At 37.5% G+C, this 25,898-nt stretch overlaps 1 long non-coding RNA gene across 1 annotated transcript in view; it reads left to right on the top strand.

Moving 5' to 3' along the window:
- LOC112949318 overlaps positions 1–2,754 on the top strand; it is a 39,111-nt gene extending 36,357 nt beyond the window's left edge. Inside the window, exon 3 of the long non-coding RNA XR_003249808.1 lies at positions 2,675–2,754. This is a non-coding gene — a long non-coding RNA (uncharacterized LOC112949318). The remainder of the gene's footprint in view (positions 1–2,674) is intronic.
- Positions 2,755–25,898: the final 23,144 nt, after the last annotated feature.

Here is a 25,898-nt window from a genome sequence, read left to right as displayed (position 1 = left end):
GGATGGCGTGCAAGTTAGTACATCAAGTATGCAAATGGCTTCACTATAAACACAAGGCACCAAGGAATTGATGCCTGTCATAGCTATACAGCTTCCAAGTATTAGAGTGTTTTTTACTTTTATACCTTTACATTTATTACCTTTATAATATATATTATATATACGCACACCTATATGTATATATATTTATACCATATACACTTTACATATATACACTTTACATTTATACCTTTTACATATATATACCTTAGTGAATTTCAGACAGTTCCACATTATGGATATCTAGTTAAAGAACAACAACTTTTTTTGCCTTTAACTTGAGTCTCATTACTTTGTGTGTGATACATACATCAGGGCTTCCTCATCACTAAAAATATTTGAAGGAGTTTTGCAGCTGGAGAACTAGCATAATACCTGATAAAAGAGAGCAACTGAGAGGTTTCTGATTCCTGCTGACTCTTCACAGGGCTGCACATCAAAAGAGCTTCTCTTTCTGTCCCTGATCTGAAGCATCTTTGCTGCTGGTCAGCTTCATTTAAGCTTGATCTGCATTGGTCTGCAGCTGAAACTTTTTTTCCAAAGAATAAAGAGAGCCAAGAAAGCTTAACTTTCTAATGTTGTTATAAAGCTTCCATGTATCAAACCTACGGAAGCAAGTTGTATTAAAATCTTCGGTTCCTTTAACGACCTTACTGTAAGTTCTTTGGTTTAAGAAGTTAAAACCTCTGCCAGAGCTTAACCACAAGCATTTGAAGTTCCATATGACATTCTTCTTTTTGCCTAATAAAAATACTAAAATGAAGAAGATATTTTTACTTACTTGACTCTAGTCAYGTGCAGAAAGAGGAGCAGATGAGAAGTTAATGCGAGAAGAAAAAGTAGGAGGAAAATCTTAACGTGATTCAGAGCACACTAGCTGGCAAAAGCGCCTTACTAAGAYAGTAAGTCTACAGTGATACTGATCTTGTATTCAATTGGAAAACTTTTTCCTGCTGTCCTAGTGGCTTTGCCTGAGGTTGATTTTAAGATTAACAATCATATCAAGGAGAAATTTAACWCTAACATTAAGCTTGTAGTATCTGCATGCTGCACTATTCTGAAGTCTCCCCTAAGTGATATACTGGTTGTAAAGGCTTTCCTGGAAACTTTTAAGAATATCAAATTTAGGAAGAAAATCACAATGGCAGGGAAGTATTATGGTCCCTTCCTCAGAATACGCCTTCCAAAGCTTTAAAAAAATGACAAACCTGCTGCTTTTTCAGGTTGAATTTTACAAGAATTTAAATCCTTGCTAGAAAGTAGAACATCAACTTATGAATCTAGTGTGTAATTGATGTTAAAATAGTTTTAAAACAAAGTTGACAGTTTAAATACCTCTAAGCAGGGCTCTCTGAGTAGAAATTCTTTGTTATAAGTAAGCTTTCTGCCAAAAATATAGTCCATTTTTCTCATTCTTGTTGTCATTTGAGATTTTCTCTGCATGGGGCTACATTTCCTTAAATCTCAGTTCAATTTCCATTAACAAGTAAAGCATTAATAGGTTCCTTTCCCTCTCAGCCTCACCAAGTTAGGCTCAACACTGTATTTGCTGCTTTTGCATAGCAAAATGAATACAATATTTTAGAAATCACGTTTTAAAAAATGGATTAATGACTCTAGATCATAATAGGGGCATAAGATGCTAGTGAGTCTGGCTGCTGGAGGTGATCTGTATTTTGACCTGAAAGGTGGGTGACTAGCATTAAGTATGAATTATACCTAAAGAAAGTAAAAGTTTAGGAGAGGATTTCTGGCAGGTAGAGAAAAACTAAGAAAACCTTGAAAAGAAGCAGTGGGAAAATGATCAGACTTTTCCTCCCAAGTGTATAGGCTAACTTTTCTCTTACCATTTTACTACTTTTTGCAGAACTGGCAAAATGAACATAAGCTGCTGACAGCAAACAGGTTTTGACATTTCTGGTAGCATTTCCAGTATCTTCCAGGTGCATTTTTTGTTCACTCGTAATACTTTCTTTTCCAAAATAGACCATCACAGTAAACAGTCCTCATGAGTTTCAGAGAATGTTAACTGCTCTCTTGAATCTCCTCTGGGGTTTACATTCAAAGACCAGAAGTTCTTTTCAGAACTGGGAAAGCCTTTTCACTCCCAAACCGGTGGCAGTTTTGGTGGCATAACACAGCAGCGTTATAGAAATTAATGCTGCTTTTCAGTCACTATGACTGGAAAAAAAAATTACCAGTGTTTTCTGCTGCTGTCCTTGTGGCTATCATCTCTTTTGCATGGTTCTGCTTCAGCCTCTGTGACCTTGCAGCTGCTGCAGCCGTGTTGCTTGGGCTCAGAAACCTGGCTTTTGCATTTTTTTCCTCAGTGCTGTGAAGACCGTGACCCACTGCCTTGTTATGGTTTTTTTTTTAAAGTTCCACATAGAATTTAATCCAGTTGTTCACATCTGGAAAGCAGAAACAGTGCTGTCTGAATTTGGGGAGGGGAGAGGCAAAGAACAAGATCAAGATTTGGATTTTAGTCACTAGTAACTGCTTGCTTAAACTCATTTTAGAGGTTTGCATCAATTTAACCACCACAGAAAGAGGAGGGCTGGTTTTATTTTTCTCCACGCAATCAAGTCTAACCCTGAGGAAGAGATTTTTAAGATCATGTTACCTGTTTGAATAGAGAACCACCAGCGCAGGAAACCAAAGAAAAGGTGGCAGAAGATCTGGGAGCCAGACAGAGCCTGTGCGTGCAACTGGTCACTCCCGCTGTGCATCTCCTGGCCGTGGGCTAGCGGTCACTGCAGCGGAGGTGGCCTCCCTGTGCCACTTTGCTTGCCACGCTGCCACTTGCCACGCTGCCAGGCTCCCTGCCATCTCCAGAGGGAGCAGCGGGGCAGGTCTRGTGGGGCTCCATGCTGTGCTATCTCCCCCATCAGCACACCTGATGCGTGGGGGCCAGCGCTGCYCTATCACCCTCTGCCATCTCCTCCAGGAGGCTGCCCACCCTTCAGCCAGAAAATATAACCGGGAAGGTGACACCCAGTTGTCGGCCCTTAAGCAGAGTGAAATTCAATGAAGGTGGAAGATAAGAGTCGATACGCTTTGCAAAATAAATCTTGGGGTCAGATGTGATTGAAATGAGACGGCCGTGCGGAGAACTCCGTTGCAAGCCACAGTTCTACAGCTGTCAGATGGAAAGAAAATACGCTCGTGTTAAAATATACCTTTACCTAGACTAAATAAATCCTTTCTTAGGCTGCTAGGGGGGAGTTTCTGCTGAAGTAAAGTGACTCTACCGAAAGTGAGGTAGACACCTCCTTATAAATATTCCACAGTGGGAATGGRCTTTTTCACTGATCAGCCCATCAGTGGCTCTGCTCCAGCTAGCTAGCTCCTTACAGCTTACCCCAAATTCATAAACATATAGACATAGCAGCAAAAATATATATTTCTTTGTATTGTTTTTGGAAATGATTTTTTTTTTTTTGTTTCTGTTCGACTTCAGAGCTACCTGTCCAACTAGCACCAACTTTTCCAAAAATGTTTCTTTGCAACTCCCTTTGTTTATAGGGATAACCTCTTAGTTACAGAAGACATTGCATAGTTGGACCATATATTTTGCAGTCTAACTATTTTCATTGTGCTAATTTGAATTTAATATTTGTAATTGCATGGCTGGCTATCAGTGTGCTACCACTGCAGCACACCATAACAAGTAATAAAAGAGCAGAAACAAGGAGGAGAGATGATTTATAGGCTAGAAATCTCATGTGGTTGCTCTTCTTTGGCACTATGTACAGCCTGACGCACTTTATAAATCTATCACGCTAATGCAAGTTTATTTATTAGTGTGTAGTCAGTGAAATTAGTAATGTTCTGGGCAGTAGTTTTCTTAGTGAGGTAGTAAGAGAATTAGATGATTTTRTTGGCAAGCAATCTGGACCATGAGGGAGTTATACAATGAGATCTAGGAAAATTAACAATTTGTTGGTGGTATGGAAATGATAGAAATATTTCTGGTCAAAGACAGTCAAATATGAGGTGTTTGAAGGCATGGTTCAAAGGCAGGTAAGGCAAGTTAGATCGTTACAGTTGCTTAACAAATGCCACAGCCAAAATGCTATAATGCTTTGTATGTAAGGTTGTAGAACTGCTGGTCATCAAGGTGTAGAAGAAACCCAAATCCTCTGAAAATGAATGGATTGTGATATTTCTTAGTAATAAGGAAATAGTGTAACTTCATAATAATAATAAAGCAATAASTAAATTTGAGAGGAAATGTAATATTGTAAAAATTATGGCAAATGAATAAGTGAAATAAACTATGCAGTGACATGCAAAATGAAGCAATGGAAACATTAAGGTACTCAATTTCATTGTTTTGATGAGGAAATTGAAAGCAACTGGGCTAGTAACTCTGGTGTCTAGCACAGTTATATTTAATACTAAAATAGAGTTAATCCCTGCCCTGTCTGACGCTAGTACTAGGCGATTCAAGGATGGCTTACGTGTGCATCGTTGGGAACTGTTACATGGGCATTAACCGCACTGATCTGTCATACTTCACATATTTTGGCAGTTTGTTCACAGTGACCAATCTACACGTCAGCATTTCCTGTTTTACATTTTTGTGTTGGTTGCTCAACATATTTTTGACGTGATATAACAAATTCTGCCCCCAAATCCCAGCTCTTCTATGCATTTGCTTGTTGTTTATTCAAGTGAAGCACTGCGAGTTGCAATCATAAATTATCATATTTGTCTTAAGGGTAGTTTCTGTCCCTTTCTGTGAGAATGATTTTACAAAGAGTTCATTAGCTCATAACGCTTAACCATCTGATCCTTTCCAAGACTTTTCTCATATTCCCTCATTCTGAAAAAAGATAAGAGATTTTCATGAGTACCTTCAGTTTATTATTATGAAAAATCTGTAATACATAGAAACCATCTTATAAATCTATACTCCTTGATCATAAGCTGCTTGTCTTATTGCAATGATGATATATGCAGCTTTATTATTTATTCTAGAATTGTAAAGATGAGATTCAAATATTATTTGCCTAAACTATGCATAGAAACAACTTTAGAAAAAATAGTTAAAATAATGGGAAAGAAAATAAACGCCAAAGCCATCTTTTTTTTATTCATGTATTTATTTTTGTCTCTTGGGAATGAAAAAAAACTGTCACGAACATTTGTTAATATATAGAGCAAGCTTTGATATGAAATTTAATGTTAATATTGTTCCACATGTTAATATTCCATCTATTTTGACAAGAAAATCTCAGAAATGATGTTTAACTCTGACTTTTCAAAATTATTTAAGGTTATTTATGAATTTTCTTCTGGCAGTGTTCACTTTCCCATGTAAGCTGGACATCAGAAATACTATAACCACATAAACATGAGAAATATAGAGCAAATATTTAATTTTATTTTTAAATATATGAGTAAAAATGAATTACAGTATACATTTGCATATATTGTAGTGGATATATGGGTTAAGAGATTTAACTTTGTACCTTTATTAATGTGAAATTTGCCGAGTTGTTTATTTGAAACATAACCTGTTCAGAAGATCTGAATGCATTTCTTATATTAATGGTGTAACTTTTCCTCTAAAGCCGACTTTGTGAATAACCATTATATGCTTAGTGGCCTGAATACTTCAAATWTGTGAAGGAAATCAAACCCCTTCCCAGAATCTGAAACTTTGGCTTTTTGCTAGTTCTCCATATGGCCACTTTAAGCTTAGTAGACTCCTTACAAGTAATATAAAAAAAAGTAGGTTTCTTCGTCAGTTCTGACAGCAGGATTCCATTGAGCTGCAATGATGGTTACAAGGGCCTTGCATGCATGTAGAAGGCAAATGAGTAACAAAAATTAAAATCCTGTCTGTGACGTGATAAGAATAATAAGCGATTCTAGTTATTTTTGGGTTATTTCAAGTTATTACTGCCTACTAGACAAAAAAGGTCATTTCAATCTAATCATTATAGAGCAAATCAGTAAAATTCAGCTATTTGGACAGGCATTGTCCTCTGCATTTTGTTTTGTGAAAAAATAATTTGGAACTGCCAGTTCTAAAAGGTCTATATTCTTTTATCCAGGATTCACTAGAATTTTATTTTAGCAGGAAAGTAAGTTAATGAGTGATTTCTGCAGATGTGCAGTTTGAAATGAAACTCTAATCTGAGATCTATAAAAGTAAATGTATACAGGAGATTCAGTCCTTCAGAGGAAACCTGTGTCACTGAATTGAACAAAACTGAAATTATTGTTGCCAATGTTTTCACCGTTTTTTATCCCTTGCAGACTTTCTGAAATGCCTATCATAAGACAAAACATATATACAACACCTGTATATAAAATTGCTAAGAGCTCTTTAAAACACAAGCATGACTCAGTAACCTTTTCATCTCACAGGTACTATAGCCATTATTTAGGTGGAGGAACACAGTTATGAATGAACACAGACTGTTTAATAATTGTGATAGAATTGGACAGAAGGGCAGAATTTTAGGTAGCAAACACAACAGTGTCACTTACCTTCCTGTCACTTCAAAAAGTAAATAGACTTTGGGTTTTTATTCTTAGTTTTTATTCATTTTTTCTTCAGCCTTGATGCAGAAGGGATTGGCTACAGTGCTTTATTTTACATTAAAGAGGATTGTAAGAATGTAAGAAGTTAAACTCAATGTAGCATTTTCCTTCCAAAATTATCTAGCTTGCTTAATCAGGAGACCTCTACTGTAAAAATATTTTGGTCCCTAGATTTCATGACTTGGGATTTTTCTTTAACTCTGAAGCCTAGGATTGGCAGGGAGTAGATGAGTTATTTTTGCTTTGCTTTGTTTTAAATAAAATCTCAGATTCCTCCATGGTTCCCTGCTTCCTGAAGCTGGTTGTGGGCAAAACAGTAACTGCTCTCCCAAGAAGGCAGTGTTGGTAGCATGAGGGAACCTCGGCAGAGCTGGTGCTGGAGCGCTGCCTGGAGCTCTCCTTCGGGGCTGGAACCAAACGTGCTCCTCTGGAAAGAGTTATTTAACAGTATGGTGGGTGTGCTCAGGAAGCAAATATTGTCTGAGTTTGTTCACTAGGGTTGTGGCACGCATGGCAGCTTGCAGGCCTCCTAAAAAGTGAAGCACACCTCTCAGAAGTCTCCCCGTATGTGCAATTTACGGCCATCTGGGTGGAAGATGGGATTAACCAAAGCAAGTTCTTCCAGTCAGTGATTCTCCCATGACTAGATAAATAACAATCATTAAAAAAAGAATGAATAAAATAAAAGCAATTTGTGCCCTTAGGGACAACAAGTCTCCTGGGATTACTAGTTTGTATTTTCACTGCGTCAGCAAGGATGCAGATTTGTAAATATCCCAGACTACCCAAAAGGGCAATAAGTTATTCATCTTTTGTTGTTTTCTTACGTAATATACTTCCTTATTTTCAGTAGAGAAGGAAATATAATGCTGAGAACCAGTGTTAGAAGTTGCCTACTCAGAGTCTTTCTCATAAATACGAGTGAGTCAGAAGTTGCCAATTTGTTCAGGAAAAGCTGTGTAACACCACCACAYGGAGATGAAAGAAGTATATTTTCTTAAGGACGCCTTGTCCTACCAGAGTTTTAAAGACTGATTAATTATAAAGGTCAGAAGTTAACGTTTGTTTTCAGGATAAAACTCTGGTTTGGGAAAGGCTTGAGTCATTTACTGTAGACAGTGAAGGCTTGGATTGCATTAATTTATAGTTTGCATTTGCCATAAAATTGTTATGAAACGGGTTTCCAAAGTGATGTTAAATTGAAATGATAGTGTCAAAGGAAACATGTATAATGAAGCCTGTGCTAAAGGAGCTAGGTTACATTCTGGCCTAGTTAAAGTCCCAAGGGTTTTACTGTTGCCCTCAGTGGGGTTACTATTTCTGCTCGAACCCAACTCTAGGAGACAGCTGCCTGTCTTAGGCTGACAAATCTGTTTGACATTTCCAGTAAAATCTTTCTCAGTTTTTAGTGAAATTCCCCATTTGTATATCTTATTTCTAGCATCTTGTTAGCTGTAATATCCAGGAAGCTCTCCAGCTGAAATGCTTGTTTCATGTTTGCAAGACTCCTCGGGCTCAGTTAATTTTGCCTAGCCTTAATGGTTAACATTTGAGGCTACTCTGATGGATCTGAAGCATCCACACCAGGGCTGGCTGGTCAGCAAGACCCTGCAGAGAGGCCATGGGACCTTCCTGAGCCAGCACCCAGGATCTGGGCAGGATACTGCATGAAATCTCACATGGCACTGAGGACCTGTGTTTTTGGAAACCAAATTAAGTCCCTTGTAAAAGCCTATCCAGATAGCACTCCAGATGGGAAGTCCCTGCGATACCTTCTTTTTGCTTTAGTTTAAAAGACCAAAATAGGTCCAAAAAGGTAATTTCAACTTTTGTTACTGTATATTCCAATTGCTTTTTGGGGGCTGTAAGTAAGGATCTGGGGAGATGCCAAAGTTGCCTTCAATGATACAGGGTCATGTTCAGATGTAATTTTTAATGTAGCTTCTGATAAATTAAGTAGACTTTAAATATAAAAATCCCTCCTAGTTTTAATGCTCTGATTTAAATCAAATATTTTATAAGCATGGTAAAGAGATAGAATGGTGTTCATGATCTAGTATAAATTGCAAAACTTAGAGACAAATTAACTTGAAAAAATAATCATTGATGTTTTGTATTTTACATAGTTCCAGAAGAGATAGGTCAAAAGACACATTCTTCTGTCGTCCAAACAATACTGTAATATTGTTCTGATTACTTGCGTGTAAATAGTAGCCAATGATTTCTGTGGGCTAATCTATTGAGCAACAGGTACAGCTAAGAACTTAGACTAGAAAGGATTTAATATTGATAGAGGGTTTTACAGTGTAATGTGACACTATGTCAACATAAGTTGAACAATGGAAAAGTAAATGTTGAAATAATTCGTTAAGTAAAAAAGTGAAGCTGCGGTGTTGCTGAAGTTCATGGGGTATTTTCTTGTCAAAGAAAGTTGAACCAGATTCAGACTTGAACTCCTGATATGTGCTAATACAACATGTTGAATAGGGCTAACTTGAAATTGCAAGCAATGGARGGATGCTGATATCCAGGCTGGAGTAGAATGATTTTTGTTTGTTTTGATAAGCAGTCCATTGGTGTGAAAGAGATATTGTCTTCCAAGATGAAAGAGTATGTGTGAATTTAGGCCCGTGAGAACTAAATTAAAAACAAAACAAACTAGATAAGGTATAAGGATACAAAATCATTTATGTCTATGAAAAACTCTTATTTGTTACTATGTAGAGTTTTATGTATCTGTAAAACCTTTTGTTAAGCCTTTATATTTAATTCTGCTTTTTTTTGGATTGCAGTTTTTGAAATGCTTGTTTTGAAATGACATTTTAAATTCACGTTAAATTCAAGACAGAAAAATGATATTTTAAATCTTAAAGTGGAGAAAAATATTTCTGTCTATATGCAGCATTGAATTCATGGAAGATGAATTCTTCTTATTATTTTTTTAAGTTGAACTTAACAAAAATATTGATTTGGTTTCAACCTGACCACATTTGCCACACGATATGTTGTAGCTCAGTGCCTGAACTAATAAAACCCCATAATTTGCTCAGCCCTTGATTCATGGTAATTACTGCTTAATCACACAAATATGATAGCAATCAAGGAGTTTTCTTTTGGAGTATGTCTTCCTCCTTTCTTCCAGCCCAAAGAGGGCAGAGAGATTCAAAGCACTTTGTTTTCCTTTGTGCTTTGTCAGGTTTCAAGAGAGCAGGTTGAGCAGAGCATGGCCCCATAGCGTTTTCAGACGTTTGACTCCTCCCCAACCTTGTGTGAGTAACCTGGGCATCTGGCAAGGATGTTGTGGAGGCCAAGGGGTGCCAAATCGCTGGAAATTAAAAACAAATCCTCAAGGGATATTGAAGCGCTCATCTAGAATTTCCTAAACTCCTACTTGGCTCCGAATGCCTGGGATTTAAAAAGGTGAAATGAGTCTCGTAGTCAGAAAGTGAAYGCTATGCCAGATCAGATCTGCTTTAGATGCTGGTGTTTCTTCTCTTCATGTCCTTGGCCAGAAGCTGCAATACTGCTTAATAACAATTTTGCCTTCAACTGAAAGGGTGCAGGATCTGCTCTTATCTTTTCTCTTGAAAGTGGAGTTATGTTGGCTTATCTATGTTGGCTTATCTATATTGCTGTTATAGCAACTTCTGTCAGGCCTTTGCCAAGACAAACAATCCTCTAAGTAACATAAATTAAAAAGATTTCACCTCGTTTGAGTTTAAACGCTCTGCTTATCTATTTAACTAATCAGCCCACTTTCTTTCTAATCTATTACATTGGCGTCTGATTTGGAGCTGTTATATGATAGATTAAGCTTGAATAAACTCCTCTCTAACACTTTGCTTTTCTTCTCCTACTTCCTTCTCTCTGCTTCTTACTTCCAAAGGATATTTCAGCTGTGGAGTTGTAAGTGATCCCAAATCGTCTTCTATTATTTTTTTGATTCAGGCTGCAAGGCTGAACTGCAGCTCATTTCAAGCAACTTCTCTCTTTAGTCAAAATCTGTGAAAAATCAAATTATGTTTTGATCCGTACTCTCAATTACAAATTATATTTTATAAATATGCCAACATTATTAAATAGATATTTATATTGTAACATCTCCTTGTTATCTCATTGATCTTGTTTGCAAAAATCAGAAATATAGCACGTAATTCAATAATTCTGGGAGAGGCAAAGTTATAAAGGCAAAAAAATGTAGTTTAGAGTAATCAGAGGAGTTCAGGTTTATAAATGCATTTTTACCACATGTTATTTATGCTTTGTCAAACTTCTAGCTAATATATATTGAATGAAGTGATACGGAGCTATTTTCAAATAGCCATATTCATTCTTATTGTCCATTTCATCATCTCGTGTGTTTTATTTAGATGTCAAACATGTTAGCTTCCCCCTTTCTGCCTCCTTAGATATTTACTATAAAAATCCTTTCTGCACCACCCCCGCTTCTCACATATTTGTGGAGTTTAGCCCTCCTCAGTTGCTAGAATCCCCTTACATCTGTTTTATGAGGGTAAACAGATGGGTTTACCCTGATGGGTTTTGTGGGTTCTGATTTTTTTTTCTCTGAGGAAATGTCACTGTGAAGAAAGGATAGTCCTCTGATAAAGGTATGATATACAAAGCATGGTTATTTGTCTAGCCCCTGCCTTGCATCATTCTCAGCAAAGTCTCTTTCTTTGGGAGACCTTGATTTTTGTTGTGCCTTAGGGAAGAGATTTACTCTCCCATTTTTTTGTGGCACTTGTGTAGGCACCGGTGTTTCTGCTAGAAGCCAACCTCTCACCAGCTGGAGAGAGGAGATGGGGCTGAGTCAGGGCAACACAAAAATGGAGTAGTGAAGAAAACGACTCCATTAACAGCTCTTCTATGAAGAGACCATTGTCCACAGAGGCATCAGTAGTAACTTTGGATGACCTTCTATCCAGCATGTTAAACTGTGAGAAAATAATTCTTGCTTTTTTCCTGTTTGAGAGAGGTCAGCCACCAAATTTGGATACTTGGAGCCGAAATTGCTGTTCACAAACTAGTCTGTAGTGTCTTTGTGCCTATTTTCTCTCATATAAAAGAGAATGATAGCATTTGCACGAAGGATTAATGTTAGGAAGAGGTCATGAGAGGAAAGATGCCGTGGGATTGAAAAATGTTCCGAGTGTATTTCCAAAGTTGTGTTTTTTGTGTGTTTTTCCCTTTGGATATGAGTGAATTTCCTGACTAGAGTCTAACTAGGTCAATGAGCAGAAAATTTATTCATATGGCTACAAATATTTTTTAGAGTGGTTGGTTTCACTGTTTTTCTTCTTGTCTGTCATTATACATATTTAATGACATTGTGATAYGTTTAGCTAATTTCAATTGCCTATTTGGTATGGTAGACTTGACTACCATGTATGTAGAAATCAAAGGACACGTGGTCCTGTGTGGTCCAAATTTTTCTTGAATCTGATGAAGTTCATCTTTTTCATTGCCTCTCAGGTATAAAATGAAGGATATAAAAATGTTTTACATTGCAGTGTTCCATTTCAGTATCTTTAATTTTGCTGTTCACGAGATGAAGTATGAAGTCACAACTTAAAAAGTCAGTCAAGTGAACGTTATGAACATTTTAACTTCCAAGCGTTTGATTTTCATATTGGAGGTGTTGTAGCACTCGTGTTAAGAAGAGTGCTAACGTTCCATGATTTGTCTGGGCTGTAGGGAAAAAACCAGAGTTAGTCATCTGAATGCAGAACACTTGTTAAAATTATACAGTCTGAGAAGTTTTTATTGGTTGGAGGCCACAATACTTGGTTTTAACTGGATCAGAACCCTGTTGGCCTCCTTATATTTTTTTCTCAATATTCTTTAACTGTGCAGCTTAATTTAATTTTGATGTTTAATATTCTTTTGTTTAAATAGTATCTGGTTTTAAGAAAAATATTTTAAAGGGTATAATTGCACCCTGAGGTTTACATTAACATCCTGTGAAATAAGATACATGTTAAATTAATACTGATCAGAAATTAACTACTACCACGAGGCCTCTGTGTTTCATATTGCAGTTAACCCACAAAAAGGAAGAAACTCCAGAAAATATCAAACTTCCAACTCTTCTTACGAACACAGAATTCTTAACATTTTCAGAAAATCTAGGACTATTTCAATACAAAAAAAAAAAATGGAAAGTAATATATTTTTAATTGCAATTAAGAGAATGAAAAAATCTCCCATTTAAAAGCTACATGTGTAAACAAAACAAACAAACAAAAACCCCTGCATCTTTCAAAGCTCTGAATTGAATCCTTCTGTTCATCCCGCTGGACTTTTTCCTACAGTATCACTGTATCCGGTGATAAGAATCTGAAGATTGAGACATCCTATGGAGAAGCAGGATCTAATTTGTCTTTGGCCACTTTATTCCAAGGCCACATAATTCACTTCCTAGCTTATTTTCTACTGGCTACATATTTCTGTTTATAGTACATCCTACTCAGCAGCTGATAAAACATGACTTGCCAAATCTTCCTCCTCTCCCTCCCCTTCCTCCGGTCTCCCAAACTAAAGGTACTACCAGGATATTAGGAAATATCTGGTGCTTTGGAGGGAAATCAAAGCAAAAGAAGAAATATTGAAGCAACTTTTTCATTTTTTTTTGGGTTTTTTTGCCTGCAATCCTAAGGAAACCTGTCTTTCACGAGACATAAGGTGTACGAAATGTTGCAACTTGTCCACTTGTTAGGCCAGAGTAGGCATCCRAATACAATTTCTGGATTTTAAACTAATGTAACATGGCTGTTTTATCTATTAGAATTGCTGCACTGTTAAATGAGTTAGACACTGAGTTTTAATTTCTAGGAAAGAGTCTTATTTTCCAAATTAGTAGTGCAATAGCTTTAATTCAAACTTACATTAATGATGGACATTGTACAGGTGATGTTGCTCTTTAATGAAATTTCCTCCTGCCTTTCATCCTCTCCCAAAAAGTTTTGGAAAGTGAATCACTTTTAATCACATTAATGTGTTTTCTTGTACTTACAAAACAAAATAGTAATCATCCAAAATATATCACTCAAGTCTGGGTATGTTTAGTAAATTCACTCATTATTTTCTTTTCTTTGTCATTAGGAAAGAACTATGCAAAAAAGATAAGTAGGCTGAAAGCTTATTTTTACATTCCTACACATGTGCAATTTCCATTGGAAACTATAGTAATTTTTCATGTGATGGAGTTTAAAAACAAAATGAAAACCATTCAAAAGTAATTTCTATACAGCAAGCTTCAAGTCCTCTACTTTCCTCATAATATATAACTATGTTTTTTGTAAATTTGTTTGAAATAATCTTTTCAAACAAAACTATAGTCTCCTTGATCTCATGTAAATTATATTATAATATGTTTTTAATTAGAGAAAGTAAGGTAATGGCAAACATCCTGAATTATGTAAACCAGACCTTTTAAACACACAGAATAATTTATATTACCTTGAACTTTTAAAAGTGTAAAAACATCCCCTGCTTTTTATTTCAGTGTATTGAAGAGGTCAACATGTGTGAGGTTTTACAGTAGACTAAAATCTCTTCTGAAGAGGAGTTTCCCCTCATTTTCCTTTTTCTTCTCCACTCCTTTTTCAAACTTTTCTCAGTCCTCTAACTAGCATCTTAGACTCTCCCAAACAGAAATTCGATATGCTTCACAAGCATTAATTGCTCTAGCTCTATAACAGGTTGAGGTATGGGTGATTTATGGGTGACAAATATGCACAAGGTGACCTGCCTTAGTCACCAGAGGACTTGGTGTAAATATTTGGAGTGGGATTTATGTCTCTCTGACTCCAGGGCCCTTAGACACAAGATTAAGGAATAGATCAGATTAAGGAAGATGGTAGGTGTTATAGTGTATTTATAAATTTATAAGATCTGAAAGGATTTAGAGGGTTTTTTGTTCTCATAGTGTAATTTCTGTACTTATTCGGTGGTGTCTTCCATACTTTGGAAGTCACGGTACTCTCATAGTGGAAATATTCATGTCTAACACTTGTATTTGGATCTAAGTTTCAACTTCATATCAATTTCTTTCTTGACGAACACACATTTCTGCTTCATTTCTTAATCTGAGAAACATAATCAGGTACAGAAATCCAGTACTGAGAGGGGTATAAAATTATCTTAATATTAACAATTCTGAAGGTAGAAATGGGAATAAGGTCTTTGTTCCATCAAAACCTGATTTGCTCTAAGGAATATTCCACAGAGACTAAAGTACTGATCTCCTTCTTTACTATTTTTAAAGGTTTTTTTTCTGCCTAAAAACACCACTCTTGGTTTAAGTATTACTTTCTCAAACTGATGAAAATTAATTTGTCGTGGATACTCTGTTGTTAAACACGCTAACCTCTTTGTGAGTTCAAAGGCTAAACTATTGCCAGAATGAAATTTAAACTTGTCTCTGTTAAACATCTGTGCTCTCAGAGTTACCAGTGATGTGTCCCTTTGACCTATTTCATTTGAACTATGCTGGAAGTGAATTTTCAAACTACTAAATCTTAACTTCAGGGTGTGAATCACTGCTGGGTGATGATAGATAATTGGATAGTGAACTCACAAGGGGCATGAGAGTACCGGAGCTCCCATGTTCTCAAAGGAAAGAAGCTAAAAATTTGTAAATGAAGGTACGGAATGGGTGGGTGGAAGCTTCTCTTTATTATACAGAAAGTACATTTTGTGGAGTGTTTGATTTATGACAGCTTGTATCTACTGGCCAGGCATTTTTATAATTTKTGTTTGAGCAGTACAAGTAAAGGTAGCACAATAACATACTGGGGTGGAGGGACTGTAGTTTTTTGAAGCCTGCAGATATATATACTTCAGCAAGAGCACTGAACTTATTCTGCTATTGCAGGAGTGGTAACAGTGGAGAAGTTTTATCACTTCTGGATATCTAGACCAGGGAGAGGSCAACCCTGCCTGCAGGCTACTTGCCAGCTCATCTGGTTCATCCTTTTGTGCCCAGTAGCCAGTGCAGACCTGTCTCTGTCCTATTCAAAATAGACCAACCTTTGCACGCATATAAAATCTGCTTTTAAAACCCTTTTTGCTAGACCTATCCAGATCTAGCAATGACATCAGTTTTGCAAATATTGTCTGAAACTTGGTAAACCACGTCACCCTTGAGTTTTCTACTAATATAGTCACTGTGTGAAATCTTCCTCTTGGGACCTATCCTAGTGATGTGTCTGCTGATGAAGTGATGGGCCTGCTGTTGTTTTGAAACATATCTGCACCCTGTTATATATGTTTGCAGGGTTCTTTCCATCTCAGATGACTAGGGTTAATTATTTTGTCCCTGCTATAATATTTTGTCCCTGCTTTGTGCTGGGCGTGTATTATCGACATGTTTCTCTGTAGATGACTGTTCTTAAGTAAAGTGTGTATTGCTCCATAGGGAGAAAGATGGGTGAGAAGAGGGTGAGGTTTATTGTTGCAGTGAACTATACTAATGGGGATTCAGAACATAGCGGAAAAAGACACTTTGGGATTCATTCAACAACATCCATAACCTTGGCACTGATCCCAGTGTATCGGTGTTGAACTGAATAAAACAAATACTGGATTGCTGAATGGAGCCTTCTGGAGTACCTTGCATGTGTTTCTGCTTTACACAGTAAACAGTTGGGGAACTGTTTTTAGTTACCATCATTGACACAGATTAGGTGAGGAAAAGAGACCCAAACCCAAAAAACRTTCAGAAGCTGCTTAAACTGTTAGCTTATCCCTTCTAATGCTCCGTGGTACTACTTCAGTGTGCATTTACTGCTGTGGAAATACCAGAGAGTGTCTGATGTGTGTTTCCTACTCTAAGTACATTTAATGGCACTTCTGAGAAAGTTTATTTTATGATTGATATCATATTTTACTAGAGCTGCAATAAAAAGAAAATGGAAGAGAAGCAAAAATTTCCTTTGTGCATTTTGCCACCTTCTTTCTATAGTGATGCAGGACATGATTACAAGAAGCAAACAACAGGAAGTTCTAGACTCCTGTCTTCTCTTTAAAAAACAAAAACTTAGAAATCTAAGTAAAAYGGTGCATTGAACCTCCATTTTGGAACTTTTTTTTTGGAGAAATTCTCTGCACCCCAGTGCCTGCATATGATGTCAATGCAGGGCTTCCCATGAAGGATTTCCATCTGCGCAGCCTTTCAGCCAGTTACTCTGTGTTGTTGCCCAGTGAAGGAAAATGACTTCAGCAGCACCTCTCTTTCTGCTACCTTCGCCCACACCCAGGCACATGGGATTGGGATAATATCTGGCAGGTTTCCTCAGACATTTCTCTGTGAATACTTGTGCCTGTTYTCTTTCTTGTATTTGCCTCTGTGAGAGCGGCTTACAACTAGGTTTATAGAAAAAAATGCCCTGAAGAAAGGGTCCAAAAATCAAGTGAATGTTACGTTACAAATTTATTAGCTGCTATTATGAATTTGGAAGTTGGATTTTATTAGGAGCACTTGTGCAAATAGTCATGTTTCAAAACATGAATCCTGAAGCTTGTTAAAGTTAAAGGTCTCCAAATTCAAGTGGTACTGGTCAACCTGCCATTACAGACCATCCACCCAAGGTTTAACATTTTTTTAAAATTTCTTAATGCCAACAAAAAATAGAATGATAAAAAATCAGTGAACTGAGGCCTTGTTGAAGCAGTAGAAAAAAGTCTCCTCTGTTATTAAGCAGAGAACTCAAAAGCTACCTTAGACACTAAGCAGAGGCAAGATTTGATTTAGTGGGTCCTGCCTTACTTTTATCCCTGGCTGCTGCACATCTCTGAAGTCAGCAGTGCAGGAGCAGCAGTCCCACCTGGATGCAGGTGCCTCTAAGGAATTCACACGGAGATCGTGGTTTGCCAAGGGTGAAGCAGAATGTGTTCCTCTTTAGGGTTTCTCTGCAGCAACTGCTACTGGTTAGACACTACTGTGACCATGAAGGTCGAGCAAGCAATGCAGGTGGCAGGAAATATCTCTGGAGGAACATACACAAGAAGGATGCTAAAACATGATCCACTCTATCCCTAAACCTCTCAAATATGAATCTAAATATCATTCTTTTTCAATCATCTGTGCTATGAAACATGCTGAAAACACTCAAAAAAGTCGGTGAGCTGCAGCCTGTAGCTCTCTGCATCACTCTTCAGTTAGTTCCTTCTGCCTGAAAGAAAATCACAAAYTGTCTAATATTGTGTCTTAAGTGGAAACACTATTATTTTGCTTTTATCAATTGAAAATATACAACCAATGCTGTAACAGTACATTCAAAACAACCTAAAACACATCAGGACAAACATTTGGTGGAGGTATATTAGAAGTTTCTTCTGAAGAAATAAACATGGACTAGAAATCATAATTCTATTCCCCTCTTTGCTAAAGCTGCTARTGAGAAATACCCAGTAGGTTTTCCAGTTGTTACATGCAAAATTCTTTTTTGTGTATCTATATTTCCTAAAAGACAGTATTCTGTAGTTTACAAGCTAGCAATCAAGCATGTTGGGAGTAGAGGCATGTTTCTGGAACACAAGAGGAAAAATAAATCACAGAAAGGGATGTCTYTGGAGTTCAAGGAGATAAGCTCACTAGGAGAAACAAACAAATGTGGTAGGCACATGTGGTTTTCTCTGGTTTTCTCTATACTTCTGCAAAATGTAACTTCATCAAAACTTCCTCTCCTTAGTGGAAAGCTTGCTGAAACAAAAGTTAAATTTCAAGTTCTTCTGGATCTGCATGGAATTGCATTTTCAGAAGATGAGTATTTACCTAACTTGATCATTCTTTTAATGGCATGTGTGTGTTTGATATCAGATAGGGCTTGCTAATGGCTTCTACCTACACAAGCTATTATTATTGGCATATTCTCCCCCCACTATATAATCATTTTGGCAGTTAGTGTGTGGCCAGCAGTGGCTCTGGCCAATGGGTGTTGCTGCAAAAGATTATATAGAAAAAGTTCAACAGCTAGTTAGGGGCTTGTGTGAATTTCCATTAGAGATTATTTTTCTGGGAGAGGTTTAAAGTTGGTCTTTGGTAGTTTTTGGGGGGGATTAAATCTGTCATATGTGAGTCTTTTGTTGTTTATAATTAAAACCTCGTGATTTAGGACCTAAAATAGCATGTTCCATGATTCAAGTTGCATTTGTATTTATATAACCTGAATTCTGTTCTTGTAGCTAAAGGTTTTGGGTTTGATTTAAAATTTCATTTAAAAACTCTTCAGTTGGCAAAGAGAGTGAGAATGATTTTCCCGTTCCACATRTTTTTCCTTCATTGAAGGAATATACAAAAGTTGAATCTGCTCAAATTAAATGAAAAGTAATAATATGAAATTGAAATTTCAATAAATACAGTTTCCAAAGGATTAGTGTGTGAGGAGACCAGTCRCATAAGGATATTAGTCAAATCATGGCAGATGTATGTGAGGAATAGGTTTCTGGCTGAAGTCTCTCTCTCATAAATTGTCAGTGAAGTTCAGTATCATTTTTTTCAAGTAAGAAATCTATCCTTTTCTCCTCTTAATCTTGCTGTGGAGTCCTACAGCAACCTACTGAGGTGAACCTCAGCTKTTCCTCCCCTTCAGTAGGCTGACCATAGGGGCAAGTGCTCAATGGGATATGGGGTTTGTACATCTCCTTGGCCTGCTGAGCCCTGCAGAGGTGAGTTGGGCAGTGGGCAAGACCAGGGAGTCCTGAAAGGCTCGGGCACTAAGACACAGGAGTAGGTACCACATGGGTAGCTCCAGGGTGGTCTGGGCTCCTGACTGGGCATCTGTGGTGGAGGACAAGTCTAGGAACTTGTGCCTACCCAGCAAGAGGACTAGAAATGGTATCCCTAACTTAATCTGTTGACAAGAGYTCATGACTGAAGCTTCATTCTGAAGTGACTCCTGACCCAAGGTTAGGCTGGTAACAAGTTGATCTTCCAAGCCTAATATGTTGAGCAGGAGACCTCTCCCAGTGGATAAGAAAACTTTCATTTTCTTGAAGACATTGTGCATGTTTTCAGGCTCCAATAATCTTCAGCTAAAAAATTCTCTCCTTTTTTGCTTCTGTATTTATTAAAAAGCAGTAAGGGCTAGCTTTGATATTAAAAATGGAGCAAATGTCTAGCCRAATGGGAAAAAGAATGTCTGACATGTCACCCCCTCATCACCACTGCTGATGCTCACATAACATGTCATGAGAGGGGTTTACTCATACCATGCATGGCTGTGTTTTTAAAGCGTTGCAGTGCTCAGTGCTTCAAAAAYGCATTTGCTTTGCTGCTCGTAGTCAAGCCTATCATAGAATGATGCTTGATCTTTGCAGACAGATACAACACAAATGCCTATGAACTTCTGATTTTTCTTTTCTTGGAAGGTAGGGTATGTTCGCCTCCTACTTCACTCTACAATGAGTATCTTTTATCCATTTGTGCATGCTCATGTTCTCTCTCTTCACTTTCCTTGCCCACCTCCTTCTCCTATGTCCAGACATGCACAGGATCCAGATTTGAGAGAGGCCTTGGCTATCAGTTTTCCCTGGACTTGTTTTAGGAGAGTAGGGCAATAGGAAAATATCTCTCATTTGATGGGTGAAATGCTTAGAGAAGCACSTTCTTTTTGGGCTCTGGCATTCACATGTGGAGCTCTTGCCCCAGCACCGAGGTTCACAGAAAATTGGAAGCCACATCTCTACCAAAGGACTTCCTGGGAATACGGAGCTGTGCTTGTTGGTAATATAGATCTCTTGCCTCTATTCCCCAGCAAATGGCTTCCAGTTTTAGACCTGATACAGCATTATTTATATTGCATAGGCCAACTTTTTTGCTGTCTTCTCAATCTACTGTTTGAAAGTTCTCCTACGAGCAGTCATATCAGTTCAGCAACTGGGAAACATTTGGGCAGGATTATGGTCTCTGACCCTCGGAGCACACCATAAATGCAGGTGGGAAGGACACTGAGATGTGTCTTTTGGCTGTGCACTGCTGTGCTGGGGCATGAAATGAGGTCGTAAAGTGCTATCGTACATTATAAGACACACTGGCATATTAAACTTATGTGTGCTCGAAAAAACAGACTGTAGCAGGATGTGTTGACAGTCTCTATGTTTTTAGGACACTAGCACATATTACCTTCTGGTGAACATCTGGATTTCCTTAACTAGATACCCTGTATTTCCCCCCAGAGTGGAGTCCAGATGCAAAGTAATTGATATGTAGCTTGGATGGCTGTTGGAGCGGAGCCATTGCATGCGATACACTAATCAGACATATGTGCATATGTACCCTAAAGCTACTACAGAATTTAGATAACTAGAAGCACAAGCAACAGCTGAACAACAGTTTTTGGGACTATAGGATTCTATAGGCAGCTATAGGATTCTGCCTTATTCCTTTCTTCCTCAAATGCTTAAGAAAATTTAGGTTCATTTTACTTGTTTTGTTATTGGTCTTAAACGTGTAACAGATACCTCAGCATCCAGTTTGGCAAAAAGCATCTGGCCTTGCAACAAAAGGCACCAATCTGGCCGTGTGGATGTGGTAGGCACCCAAAGGCAAGGAGTCTACATAAGAAACCTCTACTGGGTGGGAATAGCAAGGTGTGTGTTCCAGGTACCAACCTGGCTCAGGTGGGCTCCCGTAGCACTGTCCTCTGTGGCTGCAGACACATTAAAGGCAGGACAGGACTTCCCATGGTTTAGCAGATTAGTTGTTCTGCATTTTGTGCAGGAGTGGTTAGAATGGAACAAGTCTGCTGGGTTTTTTTGATCATTTTGACTCTTATAAGCACACTTGCTGGAAGCAGGTTTTGGGGTCACCCAATACCCAACGTTCTCATGACTGCCCCTGAGTTTCTCACAAGGCTAGTATCTGAGTGCTTTGTCCTTACATCTCAAAGGGAGGGACAACAAGACTCAAAAACTGTCCTGCTCATCCAAATATCTTTAAATGCTTCACTAGCCTTTTTTTTTTTCCTCTTTTTTTTTTTTTTTTTAAAGGCATCGCATTTAAAACAAATAGCTTTTGTTTCAGCTTTCTCCATTTGCATTTCATTCCCAAGCTTAGGTCATGTTTGGAGCTATCCTTGTACTTAGCATCTTATCCGCTTTAAATGTATTCCGTAGGCTTGTTTATCTTGATCAGAAGCACCTAACTGCAGCTCAAGGCATTTATACATTATTTATAAAAACACTTGCATAAACTATATTGGATCAATATTCATAAACCAGCAAGGTTTCAAATAACTTGTAGGCATTTAGCTCTAAGCCATCAAAGTCTGTTCTAGTTTTAAAAGAACTATTACTTTTAAATCCTCATAAATCTGTGGGAAATGATAATATYGATCCTTTTATTTTTGTCTTGCTGCACATTCAATTTACATCCCACAGAGTGCACTATGTAACTTTTCCTGAAGCAAAAGGGACCGGATCATCTACACAGAATAGTGCTATGATATATGGCATATATAAAACAACTTTATAGTTGGGCAGTGATTAAAAATAAAATGTGCATTGAATTAATCTCACATTTCTATGTTCCTACACATTGTCAAGAATCCCTGAGTAATGTGCTTATCAAGAATCGATAGAATATTASAAAAACATTGACTTTTTATTGCAGCTTCAATCTGGATTTATGCCAAAAAGCTCTGTTCTATTGTTGTTTTGAGTTACAAGAGGCATTTATAATGCATTGAGGCATGACCAAATTTTGGATGCAACTTTTACATCTCTCTGAGGCCTTTAGTGCTTTAAGATCCAGGCTCAGGGATTTCTACAATTGATAGATTTCAGATTTTTTAACGTAGAAATTGGGGATTTTTTCCTTTCATGGAGATAAATTTTGGGCATTTCAAATTATTCCAAGAATTTTTTTTAGAAGTCTAAGTTAGATCAGAATGAGAAYCCAAATTTCTTGGAAAACTACCAAGCTATACCCCTGTAAAATCATTCTAAAACAGGGTGAGGCATCTCATCAAGCTCCCAAATTTGCYGAGTCTGTAACATTTCCTGGCCGTCTTGCAGGCTCCCCACAATGCTGGGAAAGCAGCAGCAAGGGAAGGGTGTGAAACTGGGGCTGGAGCAGCAGTCGTGTTCGGTGCCTGATGGTTGAGCAGCCCTGAGGCTGAGGGATGCTCTTCAGGCTTTCAAGTCTCTAGGCCTTTACCAGAGGAATTGTGGAGGAAACGATTTTTAGAAACAAACCAGATTCGTTTCTGATGGGACTCACTTGGTTTTCTTAGGAATTTTGTTGGAATTGACACATCCCAGGGAAATGGTTCGTTTTCAAGGGACTGGCATTTTGTTTAGAAAAACACTCTGTCAGAAAATATAGGGCTATTGCTACTGCTGCATTTGGCTGCCATCCTTTTAGGTGGTAAGTGAAGATCTCAGCATTTGAGAGAAGAAAATGCTGTTGTTTCCATTTGTAGTGACAAGTTGCTATAGGAAAGAAAAAAAAAGAAATAGAAAGTCCATCTCCTTTAAGGTGGCTAGGTCGGACAGCCTGGTCTCCTCTGCAACTTATGGTCATGCTCTTGGAAAACACAGCTTTCCCTACATCTTTTGCAAGGAAGGCAAGCATGTTGCTAAGCATTTGTTTTAACATCTTAAGCAACTGAAACAGTGGCTCTGAGCAGAAGAGGTGCCTGGTGACTTCTGTTCTTTTTCTTTATTTGTATAAATCGTTGCAGGGATGCAAATGCTCTTTGCTCTGTGGCAATGTCCTTTTCCCCCAAGGATTCAATTTAAATTTACTGTACAAATAGGGACAAGGAATATCACTTTTGTATACTGCTTTCTTTTTAATAACTGAATTGTAAAGAGAAAGGAAGTGAGTTCAATTTGTTCTTAGGCTGACAAAATAGAACCACCTTTTTCTTTGCTTGATAATGCTGTTTTCAGATCAAATTACAAGGTCAGCAGGGATCTGTAGGATCTGTAATGTGCTTGTAAAGTGTATACTTAAGGTATTCAGTTAGAAAATAATCAATCAGAATGGTACCCATGTGATATTATCTACAACCTGTTTTATAGATACTTGTTAAAATTCTATGCCTTCTCTATTGAACAAAACCCAGAGTAATAATTTCATTGCAGAGAAGACTTGTCACAAACTGAAATTCCTTAATAACTGCATATAAATATGGTATAATGTTTCTTTGGGTCTGAAATTCAAATGCCTTGCAGGTTTACAGTTCTCAGTTTGCAAGAGACGTGTATTTTATTAATTGCTAGTAGTGCAACTGAGGCTTTTTGTAGACATGCCCTGAGTCACCAAGATGCTGCTGATGGGATTTAGATAKCTATTCAGCTGAGGCACAAGCAGGTGGAAATTCACTGCTTTCTGTTGCAGTGACAGWAACATTAAATGCTGTTGTTTTGCATAATCATTGGTTTAAGGGAGAGCCTCARTGCAAAAGATAGATGAGCTCCAGTTTGACCAGCTCCTCAGTGCCCCCCTCACAGAGTGGTCTGGGGGATTAGCCGAGCGTTTTGACACTGACACAGTCATTTCTAATGATGGCTGGTGGATTAGGTTGGTTTTCGTATCATCTCAGGCAGGAGTCTTTTCCTGTTAGATAAGGAATACTCCAGGCTAAGTTAGATCTGGTTAAGAATGTAAAAGCATTTTCTCATGGAATAGGACAGGCCTTTTGGAAATATCTTCTCCCTTGATAAATATTGTTTTTAATTCATTTTTATGGGAAACTGCAATAAAATGTAACAAAAGTTTCTTTTGCATTTTGAGGCTTCAGTTTTGATTTTTGCTTTTTTTTTTTAACTCTCTTTCGACTGTGGCATTAAAAAAAAAAAGTAGAATTGATGTCAGATGGGACTTTCATGTATMTATTGCCCTTTATTCTAAATATTGAAAACTTTGTTTCAAAAAGAAACATTCTTAGAAATGTTTCTTCTTTCTTAGAAAAATAAGAATGGGATGKGAACAAGGAAAAAAGTTTTGAAACTTTGCCTCTGTGTACTTAAAAATATGGAGATAGTTTGAAAAGACTAAATGAAAGTGGAAAACATGAATATTATTAATGTAGTTAGTGTCGAAGGAAAGAGGGGAACAGCATGAACTGAAAAGTTCTATATTAAAAGATTTGGATATCTGTACTGTATTTTGGAAAATCTTTCAAACTATTGTTGTATTTCTCAGCTTTAAAAAATTTTCAAGTTCTGTGAAGCTCTGTTACAGGAACTTAATGAGCTTAATGAACAGGAACTGTTTTAAGATCACCAGCTATGAGCTTAGTTTGTTCCCTTTCTTAATGCTGTTAGCATTAATGCAACAAGGAGCAAACTGTGCTGGGAGTAATATAGTTCCAGTTATATCTATTAAGCTATAGGAACGTACTCCAGCTGCTAATTTGATCTCCATTTAGTGCCTGTTAGTAACAGTTACAGACAGATTTCACCCTTGTTTACCCCACAGTTACTTTCTATATGGTTCAGTGTACCATATAGCAAAACAAGAAATGTGACTACTTCCATGATTGAAAACCTGGCCAAATAATAGCTTTGTAACCATTAAAACAGATGGTATCTGACTTGATAGAAGGACTGAACAAAGAGATAAATAATTCAAATATGTTTCTGCCAGACAGCCTAAAAATCATCCAAGACCAGCTTTTTTATTCCTCCCCCTGCCCCCAAGGGAAGACCACAAGGAACAGGATAATTCATCCTGTATCTGGTATTAAGCAGCCCATCACTGTGGTGTGCTGACACTTCGTGTGCCTTTTGAAGTAGTTAGCTGCATTGTTGGGCAGGGATTTCTCACTGACTTAGCTTGCTCTGCAAAATGCGTATTATTTTTGGTGATGAGTTGGAGAATTTTGTGTTTCTCACAGAGACGTGTTTGCTTATCTGACATGACAATTTTATTTTTGTTTAGTTCAGATTCTAAAACTATCTCATAATCAGCCTTAAAAAAAAAMMAAAAAACTGTCCATATTTAAACTGTTGCAGTGTCCAGTATGTTGCAGATTGTTATGCCCTTAAATAGAAAATTAATGTGCAGTGGTCAATATTGACCACTTCCATAGTTTTTGAATACAGAAGTTTTCTCCTTAAGGAATTCAGAAATGAATATAAATTGTTGAAATGGTTGACAATTTTGCATCATATTTTTGAGAAGTGTGTGTCAAAGAAAAAAAGACTTCTGTGCAGACACAAAAGTCATGCAACACGGTAACATCTTCTCCAGAATTTCAATCCCAGCAGAGCTTCATCCCTTTATTTGGGTCCTTCCACAACCTTCTTCCCATACATGTCCAGCTCCACATATAAAATCATTACTC

The sequence above is a fragment of the Nothoprocta perdicaria genome, unplaced genomic scaffold (genome assembly GCF_003342845.1).
Source record: "Nothoprocta perdicaria isolate Ctin4 unplaced genomic scaffold, notPer1 scaffold_29, whole genome shotgun sequence".
Classification (NCBI taxonomy): Eukaryota; Metazoa; Chordata; class Aves; order Tinamiformes; family Tinamidae; genus Nothoprocta; species Nothoprocta perdicaria.
Note: the sequence above shows the minus strand (reverse complement) of the source record. Positions and strands in the feature narration are given on the sequence as shown.